The following is a 20,545-nucleotide window of genomic DNA, read 5'->3' as shown; positions in this document are numbered from 1 at the left end:
AACACACATAGATACACACAATACAAACATACATAGACACAAACACAAATGCATACACACACACACAAACATACACACAAACATACACCTACACACACATACAAACACATATACCCACAACCATACACATACAAACACACACAAACACTTACATAGACACAAACACACATATACACACAAACACATACACAAATACACACACACAAACACACTCATACACACACACAAGCACACACACACAAGTTCATATTGAGAGTCTGCAGTGAACATCTCAACTGATACAAGAGCATCTAATAAAACAGTAAGGTGCCCATCCTCAGCATGGACTGGCAGATGCCAGGAGTGAGGCAGGGAGACCAGAATGTTAAGCACATCCAGGTTTGGCAGAGTTGAGACTCTCATTGGTAGTGGAGAACGGTCACTGCCATGTACATGACCCTTGTAGACATGAGCCAAAATCCAAGGGGACCTCTGAAAAGATCACGCCTACCTTCTAACGGCAAGGAGACTGCTGCCTCCAGGCCAGGCCTTGTTTTCCTTTTTCCTTTCGTCATTTCAGCTGGGTCTCAAAAACACAAAGGCCAACATCCAACAAGAAATCTGTTTCCATTGTGTTATTATCTTGGCTGCCTAGGAGACTTCTTTTGGCAGGCTCTCTGTCGATCTGTCCAAGCCTGGAGCCTCTTTCCTGAGGTTTCCATCACTTTGATTGAAGAAACGAGTCTAAGCAGCATTAGGCACTGTCCGTTGTTCTTTCAGTACTAGGATCAAACCAAGGCCTGAGTATACCCAGCAAGCTTGCAGCTCCGAGCTGCATCCCAGCCCCACTGTACCCTGAAGTCTTTCAGTTCTTTCTTTTCCTCTTTGTCTCTAGCACACAGCAGTAAACCTGCCCAGGATGAGAACCAGAACAATCACAATGGCAGTGACAGCGATAAAAATAATTACAGCAGCTGCTCTCTGTTGTTGCTTATGACTCTCAGGCATGAGACCAAGTATTTTATATATTATTAGCTCAGTTGTTAATAGGAATGGTCAATGCTAACATGGCATATGGTAACGTAAAAAAGCATTAAATGGTTTCATACCTATAAAAAACTCAGCATACCAAGAACCTACACTAGTCGTGAACTTTTATGCACCTAACAATATTTTCAAAAACGCATAAAGAAAAATATTTCCAGTAATTTTTACAAGGATGAGTCAACAAAACTATCATAGATGTTAACACATCTTTTTCTAAATTAGACAAAATTAACAAAATTAAGTGTATAGAGAATTTATGATAACAAAATATTATATTCAACTCTCTACAGGGATTATATACACATTGCTCTGAAATATGAAAACAGTTACTATAATTGATCATGTATTAATCCATAAGGAATAAATTTTAAAGATTGATTATATTTTTATTTATGTATAGAAGTATGCATGTGTGTCTTTGTGTGTGCATCTGTGTGTGTGTGTGTGTGTGTGTGTGTGGTGGCTGGAGTGTAGTGATTTGAATAGATATGGCCCCTATAGACTAACGTGCTTGGCCCATAGGGAGTGGCACTATTAAGATATACGGCCTTGGTGGAGTAGATGTGGTCTTACAGGAGGAAGTGTGTCACTCTGAGGACAGATTTGAAGTTTCATATGCTCAAGCTCTGCCCAGTGTGGCTTATGGTCTCCTTCTGCTGTCTACAGATCAGGATGTAGAGCCCTCAGCTCCTCTAGCACCGTGTCTGCCTGCATGCTGCCATGCTCCTACTATGACAATAGTGGAATAAACCTCTGACATTGTAAGCCAGCCCCAGTTAAATGTTTTCTTTTATAAGAAAGAAAACATTGCTATGGCCATGTGTCTCTTCACAGTAATGGAAACTCTAAGACATGGAGTTACAGATACTTGTGAGGCATCCAGTATGGATTCTGGGAGCCCAACTCCAGTCCTCTATAAGATCAGCAAAAGCTCTCAATCACTGAGCCATCTCTCCGGTCCCATCATAAAGTAATTTTTTTATAAATTAAAAAGGAGTTTCATGAAGCACATTTATTTAAAATTATCAAACTAGCCAAGCAAATTGGCTCAGAAGGGAAAGACACTTGCTGCCAAGCCTAAAATTGTAAGTTCAATTCCCAGGTCCCATGAGGTAGAGAGCCAACTCCCACGAGTTGTTTTCTGACCTCCATGCATGCATGCCTATAGACATATACACACATACACAAAAATATATTTCAACATTAAACCAAATACATTTGTATATCTACGTGATATGTTTGTAGCCCAGAGTGGCCTCAAACTCTCTATCCTCCTGCCTCAGTCTCCTGAGTGCTGAGACCATAGGCATCAAGCACTGTAACAGGCCCCCAGACCTTAGCCATAATGCAAGCTCGACACCACGATGCATGTACCATTCAGGCCCCAGAACCCAGCACATAGGTATTACCACATGACAAAACAAGAAAAAGACCCAATCATCAGAATTCCTAGTTTTGGGAAAGTCTCTAAGTCTACTCACTTTGCTCTTTGGTTTCTGTAATTCTGATTCTGACTGTTATGCTAACTGAAGTATGGCAACCCTGAATGTGTTTTTTCTGTTTCAAAGTTTACCTGAGAAAGGCTCGGGACTCCACTCGGGTCCTGAACACCCAGTTGTGGCTGGCCAGCTAACAAAGACTTTACTGGCTTGAAGCCATGTCTGAGTGGTCTTCTCTGGTGGATACCACACAAGAGCACCACACCTGGCTCCAGGAAATACATTTATTAACCAAAATGCCACAAAACTCAGAAATTAAAAACAACAACAAAAATCTACTCAAACCCACAAAAACACACATACATACACATGCGTACCCTCATACGTGAAACACACACACACACAAGAATCTATTAGAAATTATTTTATACCATGCTGCTACTGGTTTCATGCAGTCTGCGGGGCTGTTGCCATTCCATTCAATACTGGGAGATGGAGAGAGCTTAAAGCCCTCAGTGCAAGTGGTCAGCGTGTGAAATAGGAAGAGCTGGAACCAATGAGAACAGTCTGGAAGCTGTGTCTCTTCCTGTTGCTTCTGACCCTTCCTCTCAGAGCTAAGCACACACTCAATCCTAAGTCAGACAAGCAAAAATTGGATGTGAGGGAAGATGAAGCCGTTGCAGTCTGTGAGGACCATCAAGGAGAGCCCTTAGACCACATGTGAGTTACCAAACACGCACAGCTTCACTTACATTTGTCAGATTGCCAGTGAGACTCTGTTTCATGGACCAGCCTGACTGGAAACACACAGAAACATGAAATTCTGTAATATAGTTTAGCCTGGCCAGGGTGACGCGTTAGCCACCAAGGTCTATCATTTGATAACAGGTCCCAATACATACCTTGTGTTTAATCTCCAAATAAAGACAATAATAATCAGAAATCTATGCTCTGCCTAACATCTAATAACTGTCCCTACAAACAAAAGTCACACTGACCAGGGGAACAGAAGGCTTTTCTTACGGGGCCAAACAGTAAATATCTTGGATTTTGCAGTACACAGTTTCTATTGCACCTGTTCAATACAGCCATACAATGCAGCCACAGGCAGGAAAGACACAAGTAGCACAGCTGTGAAACCTCATCTGCGGGGGGCAGGTGGGCGGCCCGTGACCATAGGTTCTGACCTCCTGTGTTAATTCTTTCATCAAAACACAATGGATGTTGACTTTTATGTTGATATGTAAGTTATAAGATATTAAAGTGTATATAGACATGAAAGTTAAAGAGCATCCAGCCCTCTTAACCACTGAGCAACTCTCCAACCCCTTAACAAAGTGTGTATGTATATGTATAATATATATGTTCACATATTTATCATATGTTATATGATATTATTTTATATATTATCATATATTAATCACATATTATTTGGGTTATCTTTATCTTTCTCTTAGCAAATTTGTGTACAGTTTATATATATTGTAACTTAAATAACATAGAAGTCAACAATATTATATTAGGTAAAGATATGAAAAAAGTGGGCTACAGATATGGATCCACAGTTAAGAACACTGGATGCTCTTCCAGAGGACCCAGAATCAATTCCCAGCACCCACATGGCAGCTCACACCTGTTTGTAACTCCAGTTCCAGGGGATCTAACACCCTTACACAAACATACATACACAGAAAATGTAAATAAATAAACAAACAAAATAAATAAATATTTTTAAAGAAAAAAGATATGAGAAAACAGGAAGAAAATAAAAATATTTGCTTACTATACTTGAAAACATATAGAAAAAATGTTTTATTACAGTCCTCTTTTCTGCAGCTGTCATGTGGCCATAGCTGATCTTTGTTGGGTATTTGGTTTTGTTTGTTTTGTTGAGACTTGGTTTCTTTTGTATGGCCCTGGCTATCCTGAAACTTGTTCTGTAGACAATCCTGGCCTCAAACTCACAGAGATCTGCCTATCTATCCCTCCCAAGTGCTGGGATTAAAGACATGCACAACCACCAGAGCCCAGCCTGTAGCTGATCTTTCTAACTACTTCCTCCCAGTGCCCATTCATGCTGCTCCTTGAAGTTCCCTTTGCCTGTGTCTAAACTTGATTATGTGGAGGTCTGAGCTGTGCTGCTCTAGGAGTCTTGGCATCAAAGGGAGAAATGTTTCCACCTGGTACAAATCAGCAAGCCCAGAGCTAGCTGCTGAGATCCATACCTGGCCATTGTGGCCTTCTCGGAAACAACACACAAAGAAGGCAGTGACTATCAATCATCCTGACTATCAGGGCAAACACCATTGCCACTGTATGCAGGGTATGACTCAGAAGCAGGAGACCCTCAAGGCAGTAGTCAGTGTATCCATGTTTTAGATGAGTATGTCAATGGAAAACTAATTGCTTCTAGTCCAAGAAGAACTCTTTATGGCTCAAACCTCCCAGGAATCACATTTAGAAACAGAGAAGCATATCTGATGCCTTCTGGATTCTGTGGGCAATGAACCCATGTAGTACACAGACATACACACAGACAAAACACCCACACTCATAAAAAAAGCCCTTTACGATTTATTTTGTGTGTATGAGTGTTGGGCCCTCACAACTGTCTGTGCATCACTTGTGTACCTGGTGCCCAAGGATGCCAGAAGAGAGCACTGCATCCCTGAAACCGAGTTACAGAGAATTGTGAGCTGCCGTGTAGGTCATGAGAGCTGAGGCCAGGCTTTCTGCAAGAGCAGCCAGTTCTCTTAACCACTAAGCTGTCTCTCTAACCCCTTAATAAGTTTATAATATATATTACATATGTATACTTGTGTATTCATATGTATACACATATGTATATGTTCATATAATATATATTCATCCTACTGGCTCTAACCCACTAGAGAACCCTGACTAACACAACAGCCTACCCTCAGACATGAAAACAAAGCATGTGCTTGTGAGGCACTATGGGTGTGAGAGCAGCAGCTCCCGTTGCTCTCCCCTTCATTTCTGGACTTGAGAATCCAGCTAGGAAAGAGCAGCAGTACCAAACGTGGGCTGACAGCATTTGCTACAACTGAGGGCTCCTCCCTGCAGCACCACCTCAGTGGTCATTGCAGAGCCTCCACATGCTGTTCATTGCTCTTACTCAGTGGCTTCGAGTGTGGGCCCAGTGCCCCCACTGAATTATGGGAAATGAATTCTGTGATCAAAAGCAATGATATATAAAATACAATGGCTTGGGATAAAATTACTTGACAATTCACAACTAATAGGACAGAGATCTTGCAAGAAGTAAAAGCAACTCCAGATCTAGTTACTATAAGTGCTGTGCTTTTCCTAATGAGAGCAGGCCCATGGAATTAACTCGCTGCCATTTAGCTGGTGAATGCATATTCATTATTGGGCTGTTGAGCCCAGTACTTCCACCATCCTTGACTCCCTTGTGCTCATTAGCCCATTGGGAAATACTGGCAGTGACTAGAAAAGATGGCTGCCATCACAGAAATATTCGTTTCAACCTGATTGACGTTCTTTATGGTCTCAGCCTCCCTTTCCAGGCTTTCAGATGAGATACAATTACCATCATGCTCTGAGCTCACTTGAAGAGATCTATGTAAATACTGCTTCCTCACATACCAGTTTTCCAGTTGTGTACCCACCTGTCCCTGACTGTCTAAACAAACCATTAACTATAGCCAATGAATTGATGTGGCTCAAAACATCTGGCCGGCTAGCATTTCAGGCAAAGAGAACAACCACGTGCACTGCTCAAGGTCCAGTACAATGGAAGGCTTTCTTTTTACTGCCATCTGTCACCTTTCCAAGGTGCTCTGTACAGTTGCAGTCTGTCTCTTTCAGGTAACACCTACAAATCAGGAGAACTGTTTATAAAACAGCCTCGAGCATCAGCTGAGGTCACAGGCTAAAGGGTAAGGGTAGCATGGGGTAAGGGTATTCACAACTGACCTACTTCCTCATGCAACAACTTTGCCCTCAACCCACTTCAGTCTCCCTCAAAGCTCTCATGCCATTTAACAAAGCCACTGGCAACTTTAGACTTGGTAGGCCAGACAATACCCATGTGAGAAACAGCTCTTTCACATGGTAACCTGTAGCTCCCCACCAGGTGTTCAGTCTCTAAGACCTAGTAGCAGGCCGCAACTTGTTCTCCAAAGCAAAAGTGTTATTCTCAGCATGTGGCATCACTTAAATAAATATTTCCAAGTATCCAGGCTATGATTCACCAAAGCAACCTGCCAAAGACTCCTAGAGCATCCTTACATTTCTAGAACCATTCTATCTGATGAGTCACATGGCCTAATGATGAGTCACATGACCCAAATGAGTGGACCAGTTTGCTCCGAAGCCTGAGCATTACTCAAAACAGGCATTTCTAGTCACAAAGCAAATAAGTCAAAGATGGTGTCCAAAGGAAAAACACATCACCACCAAAAGCCCAAGGGACCCAGGAGGCCTTGTGCCTCTTAGTGGTGGGAAGACCTTGATCCACCAACTTAACTGTCACCAGATAAGAGAAATATCTTCAGACCTCAGATAATTGAACCGCTATGACTTTCACCAAAGCAGTAAGTCCTCAAACACCATGGAGTTTATCTCCTACTCCACATATACAGTGTGGCTGGAACACTGTTGCTCTCGTGGAGGCCTCTGTGTCTTCTGAGAGCACCAGTCAGGTAACTTCTCCAAGAATGCAGAACTGCTCTCAGAGAGCTGTTATTCCCAGGTCTCAGGAGCTCCAAGAGATCTCAAAGAACTGCCATATCCGCTGTAGAGATACATAAGAGCCCTTGATTTCAAACCCAGGTTTGGACCCCAAGTTGCACAAAGTGAAGGTGCGGCCCGTGTCTAGGAGGGTAGGGGAATATATACAAGCAGGTTGCATAGGGGAAGGGAAGCGGCAGATATGCGAAGCTTTAATGTTTTTACAAACTGGTCACAGCTGCCTGGGAACTCTTAACTGGCATGATTTCTCTCTAAGGATGTATGGTTTTTGCTTTTCCCAAGGCTATAAGCCTCCATCAGAGGGTGCCAGCTTCAGGTGACATGGAGACTGCTGTGCTGTATTTGTTTATCTGTTCTCAAACTGATATCGTTGTTCTCAGGATGTGGGTGCTATTAGAGTGAGGATTTCTGGCCTTTGGCGCTGGCTGAGTCTTTCTGGGAAGGTCAGGTGGCCGGAAGGGGAGTTTCTATGTGTGCAGGGCTGAGGGGGAAGGGGTAAGTGTTGTGGCTAGCACCAGCCTGCTAGGCTGCTGGGGAAGTGCCAAAGCAGGCACTGACCATTTCACTCAACTCCTTCATTCCCCCCTCTGCTAGTAACTCTGGAGGCCAATCTGTCTCATTAACAGTCTAAATTGTCTTCATTAGCTGGCTGGTATTGAGACCGCATAACCATCAGTTGAATGGTTCCTAGCCTCTGTTTCATATACTGTAAAAGTTTGTTAATTATGCATGGCCCGAAAGTGAGCAGCAGTAAAATTGTAACCAGGGGGTCCCGCAATTGCTGAGATAAGCATGGTTAGCCAGGGGGAGGAATCGAACAGTGCATGATACCAGCTTTTGGAATTTTCCCGTTCTCTTTGATGCTTTTCTAAATTCTCTCTAAGTTTAGCAAGTGACTCTCTAATGACTCCAGAATAGTTGACATAGAAACAGCATTCTTCACATAGGGCAGCACATAATCCTCCCTTTTGTAGGAAAACTAGGTCTAGCCCCCTTCTATTCTGCAGAACTACCTCTGCCAGGGAATCTACATTATGTTCTAGGTGCGAAATGGCCTTCTCCAGGGGCTGAATGTCTGTCTGTGTCTGCTTTTAAGGTATTATAGCTTTTCTCTTGTAATGGCAGTGCTGCTATTCCAGTACCGGCTCCTGCCAGTCCTGCTCCCAGAATCACTTCTAGGGTTAGAGAGATAGGTTCTCTTTCCTGTCTCATGAGGCCTTCCCCAACATGACCCACTAAGCTCTTTAGTACCACTTCTTCTGAATAATAGGTTATAAGGGGGACCAGCTGGACTAGAATGCAAAATTCTTTTGTGGTAGAGGAATTAAGGACTTCTCCACGCACACATGGAGCTAGCCCAGTTGAACAAGCCCACCATGCCTGTTTTGGGAGGTGGGGAGGAATAACCCATTTGGAATGAACAGCGGGTATTGTTCGGTTGCAGAGATGCTAGGGTAATGGGAGAACTTTTCCCAGGCATGTGCCTTGCCCTGATATATTCTGCAGAGTCAAAGCTGGTCCTTCCTGGGAACATCTGCAGGCAGTGTCTTTTTCAGACTCATCATACTGCGATATTAATCCAATGCCTTCATAAAAGGGGGGGGGTCTGGTGTCACAACATAGCCAACAAGAAGTAGTTAGCTCTGGCTGAGAGACATTTAGAATTTGGAAGGTTTTAACATCACTGACCAGAGGGGATCTGTTGGCTTTGTGTAGTTTAGGAAAAATTCGGAGACTGGAGATCTCTGCGGGGGTCAGATTGGGGAAGCAGTGCTTGCTGGTCTGAGGGGTGATGTGGGCACTGGCTTTTTCAGGGTAGGACCCTTTCATAAGTGTTTAGGGTTTGTCAAAAGTTGATTTGGCCCTACAGCTACCAGCAAGGGGTTTACAACTGGCTTTATCAGGAGTCTGACTGTAAAAAGGAGCCCAGGACTGACTCCCCCAACAACATGAAGTCTGAGTTCCCAAGATCTCTCAGCTTCCCATCCTTTTACTTGTTTTCCTTTGGAGTCATCCTCTTGCCGGGTGACTGTGATTAGATCCTCCCTGGACACTTTCCATGCCTTAATCCCAATAACTGATGTTTCATACCCCCAGGAGGCACAGTAAAACTGTTCTGGGCCCCCACAGGTAGCAGTCTCCCTCTCCCCAGGACATATATAAAATGTCCTCCACCTACATGGAGGATTCAAATGTCATAAAGCTTTCTGAGTATCAGGCCACGAATTATTGGCTAGCCAGCACACATCGAATATAAAGTCTGGGAACCAGGGGTCCAGAGGAGTTTTTTTGTGTAAGCCAGCTGAGCTCAATAACCAGTTTCAGGATTCTCAATTGTCCAAGTCAGGTCAAAGAGCTATTGTGGGTTTCTGGCCTCTGAATGGAGATGTAGGCTGGAATCAGCACACAGTTAGCAGAAACAGTACGCCTAAGACCAGATTAATTTTAACTTAAAGGGATTGGTCCTCCTTTGAACTCTCCATCTCAGAGGTGGGCATTGAAGTTTGACAGTCTTCATCTGGGGAGAGGGGACTTGCTGGCTTCACATGAGTGCAGTGTATCCAAGCAATCCCATCCACTTTTAATGCACTCGGCGTGGTCAGCAAGACAAGGTAAGGTCTCTTCCACCTGGGTTCCAGCACATCACTGCAAAACCTCTTTACATAGACCCAGTCTCCAGGTTGGAATTGGTGCGGTTCTGGGACCAGGCCTGTTTCATAGAGGGCATGAAGTTTAGGCCAAACCTGCTCATGAACCCACTGACCTCAGTTATTAACTCATCATCTTCTAGTCCTGCAATAGCTGCCGACTGGAGGCTAGGTATGATGGGAGAGGGAGTATCATACATGATTTCAAAAGGGTTAATCCTATTCAATAAGGGGAGTTCCTTACCAAGTACAAGGCAAAGGGAAGGAGAGTGACCCAGTTTCTGACAGTTTCTAGGGCTAATTTGGTCAAGGTCTCCTTTAAAGTTCAGATCATTCTCTCTACCTGTCCTGAACTTTAGGGTCTATATGCACAGTGTAATTTCCAATCTGCCCCAATAAATCTCACTACATCTTGGCTTACCTTGGACACAAATGCTGGCCCATTGTCTGACCCTATCATATGTGGGAATCCATACCTGGGAGGATCTCCTCCAGCAACTTCTTAGCCACTACATTTGCAGTTTCAGTTTTCGTTGGGAATGCTTCTGTCCATCCAGAGAAGGTGCCCACGAACACTAGTAGATACTTTTAGCCGTATTTCCCTGGCTTGATCTCTGTAAAATCAACTTCCCAGTAGATGCCCCGGTCTCTTACCTCACAGCCAAGAGCCTGGATGTTTAGCCGTGTTGTGGGCGATGGTTAATTGACAAGCTCTGCAGCTTGACACTATGCTCTGGATGACATCCTGCATGTCTCTGAAAGTCACCTTTCATTGTCTCACTGGATCAGTCATTTGTCTCACTCCCATGTGAGTGACTCTGTGGGTTTTCCTAAAGATAGACCTTGCCACTGAAGTGGGTACTATTAGTTTACCTTCAGCTGTTTGCCACCAACCATCTGAACACTGGCTCATGGGCTGATTTTTGGCCCATTTGATCTCCTCTTTTATATAGGCTGGGTGTTCTGGCAGGTTGGGATTGGGCAGTTCTGGTAGGGTTGCAGCCAACACAGAAGTAGCTGTCTCCTCTAATGCCACCTCTCTGGCAGCTTTATCAGCTAGGTTGTTGCCTCTAGCCACCGCACTTGCCCCTTCTGATGGCCTGTACAGTGTATGATCACCACTGTCTTTGGTAGCCAGAGGGCTTCAAGTAATTGTAGGATCTCATCTTTATTTTTGATAGCCTTTCCTTCCACAGTCAGAAGCCCTCTCTCTTGGTATATGGCTCCATGCACATGAGCAGTGGCAAATACATACTGGCTGTCCGTGTAGATGTTGAAAACCAGCCCTTTTCCCATGGTAGTAAGGGCCTGGGACAATACTATCAGTTCAGCACTTTGAGCTGAGGAGCCTGGGGGAAGAGACTGAGCCCAAATTACCTCTGTTTCTGTGGTTACCACTGCTCCTGCTCTCCTCTGACCCTCTCGAATGAAACTGCTTCCTTCCATGAACCAAGTCTGCTCTGCTCCCGGCAAAGGGGAGTCCTTTAAATCAGGTCAAGTGCTGTGCACTTCGGCCAGAATTTCACTGCACCAGTGAAGTGAGTGATCCAGATCAGGGTCAGGTAGAAGGGTCGCCGGATTTAAGGAAGTAGGTGGCTGGAAAGTAACTTGGCCAGAGTTAATTAATAAAGTCTGGTAATGTGTCATGCAGGCATTACTGAACCAACGGTTTGAGTACTCCCTCGATTGCATAGAAAATAGTCACAGCTAAATTTTGTCCTAAAGTCAGTTTATCTGCATCTTTGACCAGTAATGCTGTGGCTGCAAGCCACAAGCAAGGTGGGCATCCCACTGACACTGGGTCCAATTTCTTTGATAGGTAAGCCACAGGCCATTTCCATGACCCCAAAGTTTGAGTCAGGACCCCTTTAGCTATTCCCTTCCATTCATCTACATATAAGTGAAATGGCTTGGTGATATCGGGCAACCCCAAAGCAGGAGCTGACAGCAAGGCCTGTTCTATTTTCTCAAAAGCCCTCTTGAGTTCAAACAAAGTCCCTGGTTTCTCTGGTGACTTCATATAAAGGTTTGGCTATTTCACCGAAGCCTGGTATCCATAGTCTGCAAAAGCCTGTGGACTCCAGAAATTCTCTGACCTGTCGTGAGCTCTGGGGGGTGGGGGGTGGGGATGTTGAGAACCATCTCTTTTCTTGCTGTGGACAACCACCATTGATTGGCCTTCCTTCAGGATATAGCTGAGATAGGTGACCTCAGTCTTGCAAAGCTATGCTTTCCTAGCAAATACGTGATACCCCATGTCCCCTAGAGCCTGTAGGAGAGTCTGGGTCCCTTTCTGGTACCCCTCTTTCATTTCTGCTGCAATCAGAAGATCATCAACATACTGTACCAGGGTTATGTCTGGCTTATTAACTCTGTGCTCACCCAAGTCTTCATGTAGAGCTTCATGAAAGATAGTGGGTGACAGACTGATCCATGTGAGTTGTCCATTAATGACTCTCTCAGGATTGTGTCATTCAAAGACAAAGTACTTTTGGCTTCTGAGGGCCAGAGATAAGCTGAAGAAAGCATCTTTCTATGATAGAATACCATATCCGGTCTTAGGGCAGAGATTTTAGTAGAGTGTAAGGATTAGGCACTGTAGGGTGTATGTTCATCACTCTGCGGTTAACTTCCCACAGGTCCTGAACAGGATGGCAGTCATTTGACTATGGTTTTTTCACAGGCAACAATGGGGTATTCAAGGTTGACTGACATGGCCTGAGAACTCCCAAGGCCAGTAATTTCCGTATCTGTGGAGTAATCTCCTTCCATGCCTCCTGTGACATGGGGTATTGGTGGAGTCTTACAGGGTCTGCACCTAGTTTGAGTTCTACAAATACAGGGAGGCCTATGTTTTACCAGCCCCGTACCTCCTGTTTCTGCCCATGCCTGGGGAAACTTTGCCAGCCAAACTTCCAGATCCCGTTCAGGGGTTGCTGGTGGCTCCTATAGTCTATATTCAGTCTCAGAGGCTAGGTCAAGTGTTAGCACTTGGATCGGGTTACCATCAGCTGGATTTCCCCAGGATTAAAAAGAATCTGAGCTCTCATCTTGGCTAGCTAGTCTCTCCCCAGTAAGGGGCAGGAGCATTCAGGAATGACAATGAATGAATGGATTAACCTTCCCATTCCCAAATCCACTGTCCTTTGAGTAGTCCATGAATATTGTTTGGCGCCAGGGGCCCCTGGGACCAAGGATTTTTTTACTAGACAACAGTCCTTCAGCCTTCACAAGCATTGAATGTTGCGCTCCTGTCTCTACCTGGAAGTCTAAGGGCTTTCCCGCCAGGCTAAGGGTTACCCTGGGCTCCAGGAAGGGCTTCCAGCCCTGACTTCCTCAGTCATCTTCTTCCTCTGTGACCATGATCTTGTTTTTGGCTTTTTCAGTGGACATTCTTTGGCCCAATGCCCTTACTCTTTATAATAGGCACATTGATTCTTACCTAGGGTTGGCCAGCCACCTTCTCCAGGTTCTGGCCGATGTCCTTCTCTGGGCTCCCTCCCTTCTTCAATGTTCCAGAGCTGCCACTTTCTCTTTTTCAGGTCTGTGTTACCATTGGCTAGCAGGACCTTGGCTAGGAACCTGTTTAATATCTTTCCTGTTTTAATCTTTTTTTCATCTTTAGTTTCTCTGCTATGGAACACTTTCTCCACAACCTCTACTAAATCTCTCAATGACTTTTCTCCTAATCTTTCTAACTTCTGTAACTTCCTCTTAATGTCTGATGCTGACTGATTTATAAATGCCAGCGCCACTGTGTTGGAATTCTCTCTGTCCTCTGGATTTATGTGTGTATAGTGATGGAAAAGCATCCATGATCTGCTCGAGGAACTCTGCTGGACTCTCATCATCTCTCCACCTTACATCATAAACCTTAGCCAGATTCGTGGACCATTTTGCTACTGCCCAGAGACCCACTATTAGACACTGGCAATAAATCTGGATATTCTCCTTTCCCTTACCTCTGTTATAATCCCAATCTGGTCTCCTAAGAGGGAATCTCTCATCAATGTCTGCTTGGTTCTGTGTTGGGGTGTCATTGGCCCCCAGGACATTCTTCTGGGCCTCTAGGATGATGAACTCCTTCCTCTGTTGTAAAAAGAATCTGTAACAACTGCTGACAATCATCCCAAGTGGGCTGATGGGTAAAAGGATGGTATCTAAGAGACCAATGTGTTCTTTAGTGTTATCAGAGAATCTAGCATGTTCTCTTCTCCAATTGTAAAGATCAGCAGTAGTAAGAAGCCAGTAATGGTTGGGTTGGTTTCCCTGCTCATACACCAGCCCCGCTGCCCTCAGGAGTAAAATTATGGAGTCTGTCTCTGGTTTTACAGCTTGGGGTGGCGCTGCTGTGTGCCTGCTCCAAGTACCTTGAGCAGGGCCCCCCCTTCCATCTCTGAAGATGACACCATTGGAACCTGAGGTGCCCTCCCCATGGGTCCAAGGGTGGGGATGGAGTCAGCGTGGGAACTGCGAGCTTTTCCAGGAGAGTCACTTGGGTTGGGAGCATGGGAGATTCAAACGAGGGTAGAAGGGCTATTCCCAGAGATGGGTTTGCAAATGAAGGCATGGGGGCCAATGCATGTGCTGGTGGATATTCATGCACAGGCTCCACCACCAGGAACGCTGGTCCTCCAGGCAAAACCTGAGCAGGTGGAAGAAGCATGTGTGGTTGTCCTGGTGGCCCATACACATGGATACGTTCCAGAAACAGAGTCTCAGGCCCCGCTGGCAGAACCCATAGAGGAGGTACGTGTGTCTGTGCAGGCATGGAAGGTGGAGGTCTCCCAAAAGGAAGGGCAGGAGCAGTCTCCGGACATAAAAACTGAGGGGTAGGTGCAGGTGGGAGCAGGCAGGGGTCTCCCAAAAGGGGAGGCAGGAATGGGCTCCAGAGATAAAAAATTGAGGAGTAGGTGCAGGCGGGAGTGGCAGGGGTGTGGTTGCTATCTCAGTCAGTGCCTGGTCATAGGGTGGTGGGAATATGACTTCTTCAGGAATACTATCCTTTAAAATGGGATATGGAGACTTTGAAGGTTTGGAGACTTCTCACTCTCATTTTCTGTTCCCCTGCCACTAGGGCAGGTGTCATTCCTGCAGGTCAAGAAGTGTTAGGTGGGGGTGGAAGAAAAGACTTTACCCACAGAGGAGGATTGGCAACCAGATCTTTCCAAACTACAATATATGGGACCTGTTCCATATGCCCTTGTGCCTTCTGAAACACTCTGTCTTCCACTGCCAGCACTGCAGGGAGATGAAAAGTTCCTTCCAGTGACCACCCAGCCCCAAAGGTGGGCCACTCTGAGTTGCAGTAGTGTGTATCTTTCCCTTCTTTACATCGATGGAGAGGTTGTGGACTCTGGCCCTCACTTCCTTAAAATGATCCAGAATGATGTTAAGTGGGTGAGAAGGAAGGGCTCTTGAGTCAACCTGTCCCGTTGTGTCTATCACAGTCCTGTACAACACAAGACCAAACACTCCTAACAGCACTATAGACAAACTCACATGCACATGATAGCCATGTCGTGACTGGAAACAAAGGTATATCCAGGCACTAGGGCTCACAGATTCCCACCTCGTTAAGTGGTAGAGGGAGGGTATGAAAGCAAGCTGTCTTGCAGTCCCTCCTCAACTGCAAATTCCTAATGGGCAGGAATCTCATCTGCCCTTTCTTCCCAACCTATCTGATGGGCAGGTTCCTCATCTGCCCTGAATCTGGGGTCCTCTCGACTCCTGCAGCTGTGATATTCCAGCATGTCCACTTTAATCACCCTTTGCTGCTACACAGTTACCTTAAGGCTTTTTCTGATGCCAAAAATATGGCCAGAGAGAACAGACACAGACAGTACAGATACTGTCAAGCACTCACCACACTCACTCATGGGCAGTAGGATCTCCGGATTGCAGATTCTAGAGAAATCCCGGACAAGCCCCCAAATGTTATTCCCAGGTCTCAGGAGCTCCAAGAGATCTCAAAGAATTACCATGTTCACTGTAGAGATACATAAGAGCCCTTGATTTCAAACCCAGGTTTGGACCGCAAGTTGCACAAAGTGAAGGTGCGGCCCCATGTATAGCAGTGTAGGAAATATATACAAGCAGGTTACACAGGGGGAGGAAAGCTGCAGATAAGGGAAGCATTAATGTTTTTACAAACTGATTGCAGCTACCTGGGAACTCTTAACTGGCATGATTTCTCTCTAAGGATGTATGGTTTTTGCTTTTCCCAAGGCCATAAGCCACCTGTGTTGGGGAGTGTTTGGCTGTCCATCAGAGGGTGCAGCTTTAGGTGGCATGGAGACTGCTGTGCTGTATTTGTTTGTCTGTTCTCAAACTGATATCGTTGTTCTCAGGATGTGGGTGCTATTAGAGTGAGGATTTCTGGCCTTTGGTGCTGGCTGAGTCTTTCTGGGAAGGTCAGGTGGCCGGAAGGGGAATTTCTATGTGTGCAGGGCTGAGGGTGAAGGGGTAAGTTCTGTGGCTAGCACCAGCCTGCTAGGCTGCTGGGGAAGCCAAAGCAGGCACTGGCCATTTTGCTTGACTCTTTCAGAGCTACTTCATAAGAGGCCTCCACAATGGCCATTGTCTCTTATCACAATAGCCTTTGTTCCTCTCCCCAGGGAACTGCTTTGGGAATGTCACTAGCCTATATACCACGAGCTCACATTCTAATTCTAGGAAAATAACCACAGATCAGGTTTAGGTGTAACCTGAGCCCACTGTGAGATGAGTCTGAACCAGCTATGACATCTCTATTTCTTCATATCAAATCCCTCTGAATGTAAAAACAAGTTAAACATGTAATATCTTGTAATTTCTGTTGGTCAAAAACCTGGGAACAACTTCCTTAGATGTCTGGCACAAGGTCTCTCAGAAGATAACAGCAAAGATGTTGCCTGGGGCTACAGTTTTTCTCCAGACTTGTTTGGTGAGGACAGATCTCCCAAATTCATTCACCTGGTTATAGGCAGCCTAAAATGTCTCTGAAAAGTTCATCCATGGACCTCAGTTTCTCACTGCAGCCTGTGAGAGTCTAATACAACTGCTCACAGTATGAAAGCATGTGTTTCTCAGCACAGGGACTCTGAGGGATTATGAACCCAACCCCAAGGTTGTAAGTTATAACCTAATGTAAGAACTGACATTCGTCATGTCCACCATGTTCTCTTTATAAGGAGTGAGTGTGGGGATTTGAGGGAATGGGGATCATAAATAAGTATACATATTCTGCATAACTTAGAAATAAATATTGGAAGTCAAAGTATCAATGGTGTGCACATAATCACAGCCCTTGAAACAGAAGGATGATGAGTTTACGGCCAGATGGGGCTACATAGCAAGACCCTGTCTTTAAAAACAACAAAAGGAGGGGTGTATACTCAGTCAGGAGCACTAGGTACCCTGTCAGAGAACCAGGATTCAATTCCTAGTACCCACATGGTGGCTCACAACTGTCCATTCCAGAGGCCTCTGAGGGCATGCAAGTGGTACACAGATGTGTGCAGGAAAAACACCCATACAGAGGGGAAAAAATTAATGAAATAATTTTTAAAACAGAAGAGGAGAGGAGGTAAGGTGAGAACCAAAATATCAAAATGAGTGAATATACGCTTACATATTCAAGTCAAGGCACAGAACAGTTCACAATATTTGCCCTGAGTCTTCAGTTAGTGGCAAAAGCAATGCTCAAACCTCATCACAATTTCAAAGGCTCACCCTACTCTGACTTCTCCCATGGGTCCTTCAGGTGGATAGTCTTTGTTGTTTAAAGATGAGTTCTCATATATCCCAGACTGACCTAAAACTTTGTACATAGCTGAAGATGAATCCTTCAGATGAACTCTTTTTTTTTTTTCAGAGCTGAGGACTGAACCCAGGGCCTTCTGCTTGTCTAGCTAGCTATCACTGAGCTAAATCCCCAACCCTCAGCTGAACTCTTTACCTTGAGTTCCATTCTCCTACCTCTGTGTACCAGATGTTGGGATCACAGATATGTGCCTCATGAGTCTCCAGCTTCTGATTACCTGATGTTTGGATCACAGATGTGTGCCCACTACAGATGGTGCTGGGATTTGAATCTAAAGCCTCTTGAATGATAAGCAAACACACCACCAACTGAGCCACATTCCTGTTTGGTTTTTTATTCAGTCTTACTCTACCTCTGGCTAGCCTTGACCTTTTAGTAATCCTCCTGCCTCAGCCTCCCAAATATCAGGATTACAAGCATGTGCCACTGGGTCACCATGATTAGGTTATTTACCAAAGTTGGCCTGTTCTTTCCTTACATCTCTGGTTCCTATTTGTCTTTCTTCTTACCATCATTGAAGAGAGAGACTCAGAAGCTGCCACATGTTTTTCAACGAATCAGTCTCAGATACCCTCAAACAGGAGACAAGAGCTGAGGTACAGCTTAGGGGTAAAGCACTTGTTTAGCATGTACAAAGCCCTGGATTTTATGTCTAACACACACACAAATACACACACTCAAACACGAGGCCACATGTTCTCAGAGAGAGATAATTCTACATGTGTCTCAATCACTGCTCTGTTGCTGTGAAGAGACATCAAGGTCATGACAACTCTTATGAAAGAAAGCATTTATTTAACTGGGGGCTTCCTTACAGATTCAGAGGTTTAGTGTTGCATGTAGTTTTAAAAAGCTACCACCTTTGCCCAGGATTGGACCTCACTTTGCCCCCTCCCAGCTTCCCCTTTGTCCTACCCTGCTTACCCTGCTTAGCTCTGGGAGGTGACCAAGTTACCAGCTCACTCCCAAGACCCTTGAATCCTTGGGAAAAAACATACTCAGTTTTTTTTTTTTTTTTTTTACTTTATAACTTGACTACTAGGCACAATTGCTGGGTGCAGATATCTCCTGAGTAGAAGGGTGTTCCCTTACCAATTTATTATCTCTGTTTCTTCCTCTGCCCTAAACTTAGTTGCTTGCTTTACCTAGCCCCTGCCAAACTTCCTTGGCCACCCACTTGTAGCAGAGGCCACAGGGCCTAGCTTCCCTCGAGGCCTTAAATGATTATTGCTTTCTTCTTCCTCCAAAGCATGTCAGGGAAAAAAAGTCCCTCTTCTTCCTTGTGTCTGCCTTTTCCTCCTGGGACCCAGAAGTCCTATCTGTACCCTCTGCCCAGAAATTGCCTGCCCCTCCACCTCTGGCTTTCTTTATTGACAAATCAAGAACCAATTTGGGAACAGGGTTAGCATCAGAACCTCCCCCTATAGTTTAGTCCATGATCGCCATGGTAGAGAGCATGGTGGCATGCAGGCAGGCACTGGAGTGGTAGCTGAGAGTTACATCCTGATCTGTAAGCAGAGTGAGAGACTGACACTGGACCAGGCCCCTAGTGGCATGCCTCCTCCAACAAGGGTACACCTCTAAACCTTCCCCACTAGTACCACTCCTTGATGACTAAGCATTGGAATATATGAGCCTATGGGGGCTATTATTTCAGCCACCACAGTATCATGCCTTGAGACCCATCACATGGAAGCATTCCTTCCTGGTGGTGACTTTATATCTTACCTTTACCTTGTGCCATTTTAACAGGATCTGGTGACATCGATAGCAGAATTCAGATATGTTTGTTCCTTAGAAATACCTGAGCTGTCTTTAAAGATGCCTAAAGCTTCAAGGCATCTGAGAACCTCCTTTCAAAAGGTCCAGAGTCCCTTTCAAAGAATAACTTACACATTAATAAATACTTTCAGTGGGTTTTGTCTTGGGCCCTCACCCCTACTCATCCCTTCCTCCCTGGAGCTCCAGTCTGTGAGCTCAGCAATAATTTCTATACGCCTGGAAAATGCTGACATTACACACATCTGCTCATAGATAATTACAGTTCCGTGTCCACTACAAATAAGTCATAACTTACAAACATAGGATATTAATCTTCTTTGTGTATCAGTGATGAGACTCACATCTCAAATCCATCTGAAGCCAGCAAGATGGTTCAGCAGGTAAAGTCACTTGCTGCCAACCCCAGTTCCATCCTCAGAGCTGGCATGATAGAAGGAGAGAACCAACTCCCACAAAGTTGTCCATGGCGAGAGTACACATGCACATGTGCACGTGTGCACACACAAAATAAATAAATGTAGTTTCATATTGTTTAAAGAAATTGATTTTACTTTCTAATAACTAAACACACTAGTTTTATAAGGTTGGTCTGATGGAAGAACAGTGTCCCTGTAGGAGCCAGCCATCCTCCATCCTTGAGAAACCTCAAAGATGACATGGATTTGGGTTTCAGCTACAAAATGGAGCTCTGGCCCTCACCTCTCATCTTTCTACATCTGAGTCTATGACATGTACTGTTCACCTGCTCCTCCGTCCCTCAGCCCCACCAGATGCTACCGTGGGCACGCCTGTACCTTCTCAGGGGTTCCAGACATGCTCAGTTGTGTTTCCATCCCCTTGGACAGGAAATGTCTAAAAGTCTCATGACCTCACAGGGGGCAGAGTACACACTTCCTCTTCCCATGAGCCCTTGTTTGTATCTAAGGTCCTATGAGGTAACTATGGGTGAGACCACAGAATCCCATAACATCCTGCTCCATTCCAGATGCTTCTCTTATTCTTCTACTGATTCATATGTCTCAGGTGGAAAGAGGGAAGAGGGGCCAGCTGGAAGCACCAGCCCTCTCTCTCTCTCTCTCTCTCTCTCTCTCTCTCTCTCTCTCTCTCTC

This window comes from Grammomys surdaster, unplaced genomic scaffold, assembly GCF_004785775.1.
Source record: "Grammomys surdaster isolate TR1022 unplaced genomic scaffold, NIH_TR_1.0 149, whole genome shotgun sequence".
NCBI lineage: Eukaryota > Metazoa > Chordata > Mammalia > Rodentia > Muridae > Grammomys > Grammomys surdaster.
Note: the sequence above shows the minus strand (reverse complement) of the source record.